General features: G+C 36.4%; 1 non-coding gene across 1 annotated transcript; it reads left to right on the top strand.

The window, feature by feature from the left end:
- The first annotated feature begins 5,412 nt into the window (after window positions 1-5,412).
- On the top strand, window positions 5,413-5,519 carry LOC133046918 (U6 spliceosomal RNA). The gene has a single exon (XR_009690613.1). It is a non-coding gene; the product is annotated as a U6 spliceosomal RNA (small nuclear RNA).
- The last annotated feature ends 5,783 nt before the right edge of the window (window positions 5,520-11,302 follow it).

Genomic DNA, 11,302 nt, shown 5'->3' with positions numbered 1-11,302 from the left:
ACCTGGTGCCTCTGCTGCCTTCTTGTACCCAGAAAGGAACAGGTCTGTTGCCCTCTAGCCACATTGCCTCTCCTTCTCTCCCTACTGTGGATTCTCCCATCATCCATCTGGTCTTCCTCTAAAGGCCAGTTGAAGATGGTCCATTCCAGTTTCCCAAGTTAGGTTTGTGATGTGAAATGCTCTTGTCCTTGGCCCTACCTCCTTCCCTTCCTCATCTGTGCTGAAGGCAATTACTGGTTTTCTTTCCCAATTATTTTCCAGGTAGGTTTTGTTTACCAGCTTCCCTGGTGGCTCAGATGGTAAAGCATCTGCCTATAACACGGGAGACCTGGGTTCGATCCCTGGGTCAAGAAGACCCTCTGGAGAAGGAAATGGCAACCTACTCCAGTACCCTTGCTTGGAAAATTCCACTGATGGAGGAGCCTGGTAGGCTACAGTCCATGGGGTTGCAAAGAGTCAGACACGACCGAGGGACTTCAATTTCCTTTCACTTTTTGTTTACTCCCCAAACCCCGAGCCAGATGTGGGGACATCACACTCCCAAACCCTGAGTGTAATCCAGCTTTTTCCTGTTGAGCTTTCAGTCTCTCCTGCTGTGCCTAGGGGCACTTGGACTGGGGAGGACACTGCCCCCGCCTAGGTATTTATAGATGCCTTACTCAAGTTCAAACAAACAAACAAAAGATGTCAAATATGTCTCCTAGCACAAACCCAAATATATAATGCATTTCTAAACAATGTATAAAACTGTATATTAGAAAAATAGATAAAATAAAAAATAGTGTATTATTTGCCAGATATTCCCAATCCCAATGTCAGCTACTATCTACACAAGTGTTACTTTCTCTGGTGTGGTGTTTATTCATCACACTCTTCAAAATATTAGGAAAACATTCTTGACCTATAGAATATATAGAAATAATGACTATTTTCCACTATCTAAGTCTAGAATGAAAGTCCTTCAGATATATGACTGTAAAAAGGATTGCTCTGTCTTACATGGAAATATTACACCATTCTGTATCTCCTGTCTATATTGTACAGTTCTGTCCCAGGTATGAAATGTCAAAGTCGCTCAGTTGTGTCTGACTCTTTGCGACCTCATAGACTTTACAGCTCATGGGATTCTCCAGGCCAGAATACTGGAGTGGGTAGCTGTTCCCTTCTCCAGGAGGTCGTTCCAACCCAGGTATCAAACCCAGGTCTCCCCCACTGCAGGCAGATTCTTTACCAGCTGAGCTACCATGGAAGCACAAGAATGCTGGAGTGGGTCGCCTACCCCTTCTACAGGGGATCTTCCTGACCCAGGAATTGAACCGAGGTCTCCGGCTTTGCAGGATTCTTTACCAGCTGACCTACCAGGGAAGCCCAGGTGGCTCAGGGGTAAAGAATCCACCTGCCAATGAAGGAGATGCAAGGGATGTGGGTCTAATCCCTGGGTTGGAAAGCCCTCCTGGAGAAATAAATGACAACCCACTCCAGTATTCTTGCCCGGGAAATCCCATGGTGGGCTACAGTCCATAGGGTCACAAAGAGTAGGACACAAGCACACAGACATATTTATGAAATGTTTTCTACAATTTCATCTCTAGCTAATTCAAGTCATTCTGAATATTGCTAAAGAATTTCTTCATTTGGGTTTCCCTGGTGGTTCAGATGGTAAACAATTTGCTTACAATGCAGAAGACTCAGTTTCGATCCTTGTGTTGAGAAGATCCCCTGAACAAGGAAATCAAAACCTACTCCAGTGTTTTTACCCGAGATATCTCATGGATGGAGGAACCTGGCAGGCTACAGTCCATGGAGTCGCAAAGAGTCAGATACAACTGAATGAAATTTCCTTATTTAGGAAGACTTCAAATTATTTTATAATTATATTTACCTGTCTACTTTGATAACTGTGATTTCTTTGAAATGTCAATATCTACCTATCCTGAAAACCTGCATAGCGTGTAGGTATTTTGGAAACTTGTGTATGTACACACACACACACACACACAAACACATAATCGGGTGCATCACCGACTCAGTGGACATGAGTTTGAGCAAGCTCCAGGAGTTGGTGATAGACAGGGAAGCCTGGTGTGCTGCAGTCCACGGGGTCGCAAAGTGTCGGACATGACTGAGCGACTGAACTGAACTGAACTGAATTATTTCTAAGGTAATTTGAAGACATAGGATTTGAATCAGAGGGTCTATTTTAAGTTTTTAACCACCTTTTTCTTTTTAACTTTCATTATGTAATAGCAGAATCCCATGTAAATAGGTCACTTAAGGTTTAGAATCTTATTAAAAATCTTTCATACTGGGAGGACGAAGAATCTTTGATTTGCTTTATGTTTTAAATATACATTTTTAAGTTTTACAGATTTTTTTTTCTTTCACTGCAGAGAAAGGCATAGTTCTGATAACTACTCTGCTTTTTGCAAATTATCAGAAGGATGTAAAGTGTATTTACTGACATTAATAAGTTACTCTTTGGCATCATTATTCGCTAATGAGCTTGTTTCAGAATGTTTGCAAGCTTATGTGACAGGATGACATTTTATAATATGAATAAGGTCAGCTCTGTTATTTAGTTCTTGAAAGAAAAAAAAATTTCTTCTTGAAATGTGAAGCTATTAAATACATTTGACTCAAAGCTTGCTTTAAAGTCAAGAAGTGGCAACTCAAAGTCATGTAGCTGCCCTAACCTATAAGGTGGAGTTTTGGCAATTATAAGGGGATGTCAGGAGGTACTTTGCAGATAGTGATTAGCCATGTGAAAGGTTATGTTCAAGCTAAATTTTGAATGGCACAGTGGCTATTATTTGAAAGAGCAAGACATACAGACTTAGAAGTTGAAATGTAAAGTTTACTCTGTCTTCCTTGAAACTTCCTTGCCTTCACCATCCACTGTCATTAAAAATATCAGGATCACCATAATTAGGGGCTCTAAGAAACAAGTACACATTATTTTTAGTTGCCTCAGATGCCAAAAAAATAAAAAGGACTTGGGTTTTGGTCTTTAGGAAATGAGAAGGTTTGGGAATGTTGGCATAAATCTCTGAAATTGTGAGATTGACTTTTTATTAAAATAACTGTTGTGACTGCAGGATAAATTGAAATGGAAAAAAAATCATCTAGAAAGAAACATATCTCAGTGAAAGGGAAATTTTAGAGCCCTTGATTATGACAGTATTCCTTTTTGCCAACTGCATTTGTCTCATTATAATAATTTTCAAGTTGATTAAGGTGGTTATTGTTATAATCATTATATAATTGTTATAACTTGGAATATGAGGAGAAGGAGATAAAGTAGCATTTCCACTGGTGATTACAGAGAAGGTATAGGGAGTAAGTTTAATAAAAGCACTGTCCTGTAAAATGAGCAATATTTTGAAAGACTAAAATGTGAAGTGCTTTGTTTTATCTCTTAGTCATTGCAGGAGCGCAGTTGTATTCACTCATGTCTCCTTTGAATGCTTTGTGAATAGTAGCACTCAGAGACAGTGAAATTTATTTCCATATATTTTCTCTTCCCTTAAGTAAAGGCATATTTTCAGTGAGTTAAAAAAAAAAAAAAAACTTTTTAGTCAATTTTTGTTGGAGTACAGTTTTTTTTTGTTTGTTTGTTTTGTTTTGCTACATTGTGCAGCATATGGGATCTTAGTTTTCCAATCGGGATGGAACACCCTGTGTTTCCTTGCGGTGGAAGCATGGAATCTTAACCGCTGGACCACTGGGGAAGTCCCTTCAATGAGTTTTTAGGTATATGATAATTAACTTCTTTGACCTCAATAATATAAAACAAAAGACAGACAAATTTCAGGATTTGATATATACTAAAAATGAGATTTAACTTCTATGCAGATGTGTTTCATTATCTCAGACAAGATTCTATTCTTTTTGCTGTGGCCTGTATGCATCATTATAACTTGGTTCGGTTGAAATGTGAATCAAGGCTACAGAGAGCAGAACAAAGCAACTAAGGGAGCCCATGGGAGCAGAGCCTGTTTGAGTGTGCAGGAAACATTTCTGGGAGGAAGGTTGGAGATTAGCAACATGGACTATCAAATTTTGGATTTCCCAAACTCAGTCATCTAATTCTACATGTTTTCTTCTCAAAGTAGATTCTTTTGGCAGGTAGGGATTGTAACATACTGTATTCAAGTGGAGGTGCGACATAAAGAGTCTGCACGTAGGTAACAGTGATGATAACATTTGGCAAAGTGATAGTGAATGTCCTAAGCTTGATCCGTGTGACTCAGCACAGCAATAACCAATGGGACTCCATAGAGAAGAAGAGATCAGGAACTGTGGCAACAGCAAACAGGAGGAAATAATAATTTAAAAAACATTGCCAATTGATGGATCTCTCAAATTCATCATTGTATATGTGCACAGTGAGTGAGTAACATGCTCAGTCATCAGTCATGTCCAACTCTGTGACCCTATGGACAGTAACCCACCAGACTCCTCTATCCATGGATTTTCCCAGGCAAGAATCCTGGAGTGGATTGCAATTTCCAACTCCAGAAAATCTTCCCACTCAGACATCAAACCTACAACTGTTTTGTCTCCTGAATTGGAAAGCAGATTCTTTACCACTAGCACCACTGCGGAAGCCCCAGATTCATCATTAGTGCTCTAGGAAAACATTTGCTCTTTTCAGGGAACACGGCTCAGTTTAAGGGGCATTTTATTTGACAATTAGGCAAGAATGAATGAGGAGAAAGAATTTGGAACTTGCTGTCATTATTTTTTGTTATATTTTCCTATTCATATTTAACTTTTTTTCATATTTAACTTAATATGTATGCTGTAAATAGTTTCAGAAGTACAGAATGAGAACAAATGTCCAATTTTAATCTTAGCCTCTGGTTTTAAATATATGTATGTATAAAGTGAATAAATTGCAATCTGCTAATATACAGATAAGTATTAATACTCTCAATGGACATGAGTTTGAGTAAACTCCGGGACTTGGTGATGGACAGGGAGGCCTGGTGTGCTGTGATTTATTGGGTCACAAAGAGTCGGACACAACTGAGCAACTGAACTGAACTGAACTGATTAATACAATCTTGAGAGTTTTATTTAGGAGGCTTATGTAAGGGAAAACACAAATAAACAAACTAGGAAGACAAAAGTCAGTAAACCATGATGGAGTCCAAGCACCTCACTACTCAGACATGAATGAAGACACACACTTGGTTATACATGCAATAGACTCTACTGGGGGTAAGGATAATTATTTACCTGATTTTAAGAACTGTAGATCAGATTATATCTTCAAGATTTTTCAAAATTAGAGCTAGTGGTATATGATTAGAGTATGTAAAGCGATTGTAATACTGTCCTGAAAATAGTGTTTTAAAATAATCTTCTATTTGATTTTCACTTCCTAATGTGACTTTTAAAACTCTTTTGGTGCTCACTTCAGCAATACATATGTTAAAATTAGAACTATACAGAGAAGAATAGCACGGCCCCTGCTTAAGGATGACATGTAAATTTGTGAAGTGTTCCATATTTTTGAAAAGGTTATTTAAAAAGTAATGTATATATAGCTGAAGCACTTTGTTGTATAGCAGTAATTAACATATTATTGTAAGCCAATTACACTTCAATAAAAACAACTTAAAATTAAAATTTTATTTTAAAATGAAAATTGGATATATTTAAGGTATAAAATATTATTTGATATACATATGAAAAGTTTACTACAGTCAAGTTAATTAACATATCTTTTCCTCACATAGCAATCTTTTGTGATCAAAGCACCTGAAATCTACTCTAAAATATTTGCAGGAAATGTCAATGAGTTTTAAAAATCCCCTGTTATATTTAAAGGTCACAAATTAGACATATCATATGAATCTCTTAGAACAATGATATGCAATTATAAGTAAATGTTTTAAAAGTGTTGTTATTACCAATACAAATTCTGTGTATTGTATCACCTTTATGTAAAATATTAGTGTATTTTAAAAATGATTTTTTAAAGGTAGAGACTAACGATGTCACATTTACAAGTATATTTACTCACATACTCTTGGGGTTCCTTCTAATAAGAACTGTATACTCAGACTAAGTAAATTCATATTTTTTCACTGTATGCTCAAAAGTGCTCTGAGTTTTAAACTACCCTCGTATCACTAATCTTGTCACTTTAGTAGCCTACAGATTTTTCTCTTGGAAATCAAGTCTGGATTGATTAATATCTACTGCCTTATGAATCTCAAAACTATTAGGCTGAAAGCAAGGTGTTATTTGATGATTGTAAGTTTAATGCATAAAGCAGGGTGCTCAAAGCTGGGGCTCTGGGACAACCCAGAGGGATGGGGTGGGGAGGGAGGTGGGAGGGGTTTTCAGGATAGGGTGATACATGTGCATCCATGGCTGATTCATGTTGATGTACAGAAAAAACCATCACAATATTGTAAAGTAATTATCCTCCAGTTGAAATAAACAAATTAATTTAAAATATTAAAAAACAGTATTGTCTCTTAATGGACAAATACAAATTCCTAGTAAGAAAAACAGCAGATGGATATAAAATGAGCCAGTCACAATCAAAGAAAGGTTTATGTTTGAGGCTAACAGGAATCTAACTCATTCTGACTTATTTATCTTTCTATCTGCAAAGCTTTGCATGCTCTCAAACACATAACAGGAGTTCAGTAATTGGGTTGTGAAGAGACTTATACTATTTAAAATAGTAATAAACTAATGGCCTTCCTAAATAATTTTCACTCCTGATATTCATTGTGAATGTAATGTTGTTTCTTAATTTGTAATCAAATTAATAAATGTGCATACCATAAATATCAAATGATATTGAGTTATAAAAACAGAGATGTCTTAGCTGACACGCTGTAGTTTTCAGCCCTGCTTCCTGAGGCAATCACATCCACGACTTTTTCCTTTTTCCTCTGGCATTCACCCCATTTTTCTAAATGTATGTTTTATGACCACTTCATAGTTTAATGATTTTGATCATTATCAATTCACTTACTATAATAGTAGATGAAGATCTAACTCTTCAATATTTTCCCTCCAAAGTCTCCCTTTTTGCACTAGTATTCTTACTAATGTATTGTTGTTCACTTCCTCAGTTGTATCCAACTCTTTGCAACCCCATGGACTGCAACATGCCAGACTTCCCTGTCCTTTTTCATCTCCTGGAGTTTGCTCAAACTCATGTCCATTGAGTTGGTGATACCATCCAACCGTCTTGTCCTCTGTCATCCCCTTCTCCTACTGCCTTCAATCTTTCCCAGCATCAGGGTCTTTCTTAATGAGTTGGCTCTTCACATCAGGTGGTCAAAGTATTGGAGCTTTATATAGCTGTCCTTGATTGTTGTTTTAATCAAAGATGATTACATTATTTTAAATAATTGAGTACTGTTCACAGTTGATCCAGAATTTTTGTTTGTTTGTTTGTTTATGCACCTCAACAGACTTTTCCAAGGTTTATAATATCCTTTTCTTATAGTTATTTATGCTCCTACTTTTAAATTTCCTGAAATCTTCCAATGGATACATAAATACATAGATGCGTTCTAAGTACTTTGTTGTTAGTGTATAGTCACTAAGTCATGTCCAACTCTTTGTGACTCCCTGGACTGTAGCCCACCAGTCTTCTCTCTCCATGGGATTTCCCAGGCAAGAATACTTGAATGGGTTGCCATTTCCTCCTCCAGGGGATCTTCCCAACACAGGGATTGAGCCCATGTCTCCTGTATTGGCAAGCAGATTGTTTACCACTGAGCCACCAGGGAAGCCTGTTCTGTAGACCCACTATTAAAATATCAACTTGTGCTAAACTATGATTATTTTCAGTCCTTCTGAATAAAAATTTGAACAGTTTATTCCTATGTTGATTATGTAATTTTGATTTTTTTCTAAAGTGTTATGATGATTTTTTTTATATGTTGTCGTTACAATATATTTTTAAGTCAATTTTAATGATTGTATAAATCTTACAGTGTAGCTCCCTTAATGTAGTTATTTATTTCTCCTTGTTCTGGGACATGTTGGTATCTGGAGAACTGACATTCCAGAGAGACTAGAAATGTGCTCTCCCCTAGGCTAAGTTTTTTTTTTTTTTCTTTTAATAGCAGGGACAACAAGGAAGCCACTGATGCAGCAGGAATGTAGTGAGTTTTGAAAGGAGCAGCTGATGAGGTCAAATGGGTAACAGGTATACACTATAACTTTTATTCAGTTTGCTGTGGCCTTGAAGACAAAGCCTCTAGAAGTCCTGTAGAAGCATGCAAGGAAATACAGCCAGTCAACAGCCACACAAATATAGTAAAGGTCCTAAGCCTTGAATGAAACTTCAACCTTCATCTGATACCTTGGTTTCAGCCTGGACAGACCTCAAGGAAAGAATCCAGCTGATTATTGCCTGGAAACTTTACTCTTAAACCCCATTAGTAAGTGTGTGGTACTTTGTTAAGAAGCGATAGAGAACTGATTAACTCTAGAAAGCGTTCATTCTATTGTGTTTCAGTGCTTTACTATATCCAGAAAAATCTTTTTTTTTTTTTAATACTCAATTCTCTTTATCTAAATCTTTTCATGCAGTGATAAAATATTTTCTCCACAACTAATAAGTTTTCTAATTGTCCAGATTGTAGGTAACAGCTTTAAATATAAAATGATTGCCAAGAAATTAATTTTAGAAGCTAAAACCACTGCTATATGACACTATCACCTATGATTTGGAAGCACAATCTTCCAACTTTCTACAAGTAACATTAGAGCACTTACTTTCTCTATAAAAACGCATGATGACAAATATAGAACTAAAGATCTCTATTTCTTATGTTCCCCTGAAAGGTGTATTTTATCGTGGGCATATATTTATATAATATTTATATATGCTTACACAGTAATACACACTCTCTGAATATAGTAATATATAAAATAGGTTTGTATAAACACACATTTCTTTGAGGTTTATTCTCTGGCCTGACTTCTAACTAAATACCACCTACTCTGAAGGCTATTTAAATGTGATGAAAAGCTGAGGTATTGCATAAAGAGGACTAAAAATAGACCACTTTTAGAGCTTTATTGAGCTATTATAAGACAGGAAAACGTTTCCTGCAAGTTTGAATTTTACCACACTTTTACGTGTAGCTACAAATCACGTTACTATGACTTCTCTGGGAAAAACAGAAAAAAACAATTTGAATTCATTTGAGGATAACAGATTTCAAAGAGAGAAAAACGCTATTTCAAGAAAGGAGATAAAAAAATCCTTACGGCAAAAAATGGAAGACAAGAAAAATGAACATCCTTAAGGCAAATAATGAAGAAAAGAAAGGAGCAAATTGTTAGGAAAAATTTAAACATTGATCTAGGCATGTGGTTTTATAAGATACAGTTTACTTGTTAATATATTTCTTCATTTGCCTTCTTTCTCTTTCTCTCTCTTCCTCCTGAATCTCTCTCTCTACATACACCTACTCATTTTTTTTATATCACCAGATCATATTTGTTATTTTGTTTAAAATGCTTCTTCCTACTTTTATTTTACGCTCTCAGTCGTGTCTGACTTTTTGTAATCCCATGGGCTATAGCCCACTATGCTCCTCTGTCCATGGAATTTTTAAGTTAAGAATACTCGAGTGGGTTGCCATTTCCTCTTCCAGGGGATCTTCCCAACTCAGAGAATAAACCTGTGTCTTCTACATTGGCAGTCAGAGTCTTTACCACTGTGTCACCTGGGAGGCCCCCTTACTACACTTGATCTTAGCCAAAATGTCTTGTTAACAAATTCTTTGAAGATTTTGGTATCAAGTTTACAGTGATCTCATAAGATGAAGCAGGAAATATACTCTTTCTCTATTTTCTGGAAGTGTTGGTATAAAACCATATTATTTCACCCTACAAGTTTTTCTGCCTAAAATTTGCCACTTAGCTCATCTGTTCCTGGAGTTTTCTCTGTGGGAAGATTTAAATTAAGATTTCTGTTAGCAGGTTTAGAACTATTCAGATGGTCTTTTGTCAGTATTGTTAAACTAAGCAGTTCAATTTTAATTGCATATAGATATTACCCCCAAATGGCAAATGGTACACAAAATTATATTGTTATTCTATTAATAGTGTCTGCTTGATTGGCAATAAAGTCTCCATTTATAATCCTTATACCATGTCTGCTCTCCTCTTCTCTCTTTCCTCTCTTCTAACTGCTCAGCAAAATTCTGAAAATGGGGAATTATGGAGTAGAGATATTACCCAGGTCCAGATAAACTAACTTTAGAACATTGACTTTGTTCCATGGTAGGGCCTGGAGGTCATTCTGTCTGCAAAAATTATTTATGATGTGCTGGTTCAAGGAGTGGTATCATCCTTTTTTCTTTCATTCCATGGATACAGTATAAAATCACATCAATATCAGTATTAAAGATCTCAAAAATGCAAGAGGTGGTGATTACATTCATATTTCCACTCAGTTTACTAGAATGAATCCTCTAAACCAGATCATGGTGGGTGAGAGAGGACAATTCTGAAGTCACTAAAAAGTGGCTCCATTTGCAGCTTCTGTGTAGATATTGCATCTTTGGTGGATTGGGTTAATGCATCTTTCTGTAATCTCTGCTCAGAAAGCTCTGTACAGACACATGGGAATATTTATGAAGCAATGCCAGCAGTAAAGAAGGACAGAGTTTCAGAATCTAAGGAGCTGACAAATATCAATTGCATTACTAACTGACATGTGCATATATGCTTTCCACATTCTTAAATATTGGCAATATTTTACTATTAAAACATGAAATTATTCTAAAAATAAATATTAGTCCAAGTTTCTATTGATAGGCTATAAATACATTGCTTTACTTTTTCCCTGATCTTTTTATTTAAGAAGTGTGTTTGTGTGTGTATACACATAACAGTCAATCCTAAAGGAAATCAGTTCTGAATATTCACTGAAAGGACTAATGCTGAAGCTGAAACTCTAATATTTTGGCCACCAGATGAGAAGGACTGACTCTTTGGGAAGGATCCTGTTGCTCAGGAAGATTGAAGGCAGGAGGAGAAGGGGACAACAGAGGATGAAATAGTTGAATGGCATCACAGACTTGATGGCCAAGAGTTTGAGCAAGCTCTGGGAGCTGGTGATGGACAGGGAAGCTTGACATGCTGCAGTACATGGGGTCACACAGAGTCAGATACGACCAAGTGACTGAACTGGACTGATGCAAATATATATATATATATATATATACACACACATATATACACACACATATATACATTCCACTGTCTATTATGTCATATCATTGGAATGGAATGTTTGAAATAA

This window comes from Dama dama, chromosome 25, assembly GCF_033118175.1.
Source record: "Dama dama isolate Ldn47 chromosome 25, ASM3311817v1, whole genome shotgun sequence".
Taxonomy (NCBI): domain Eukaryota; kingdom Metazoa; phylum Chordata; class Mammalia; order Artiodactyla; family Cervidae; genus Dama; species Dama dama.
The sequence above is the reverse complement of the archived record's forward strand: the minus strand, read 5'-3'. Positions and strand labels throughout refer to the sequence as shown.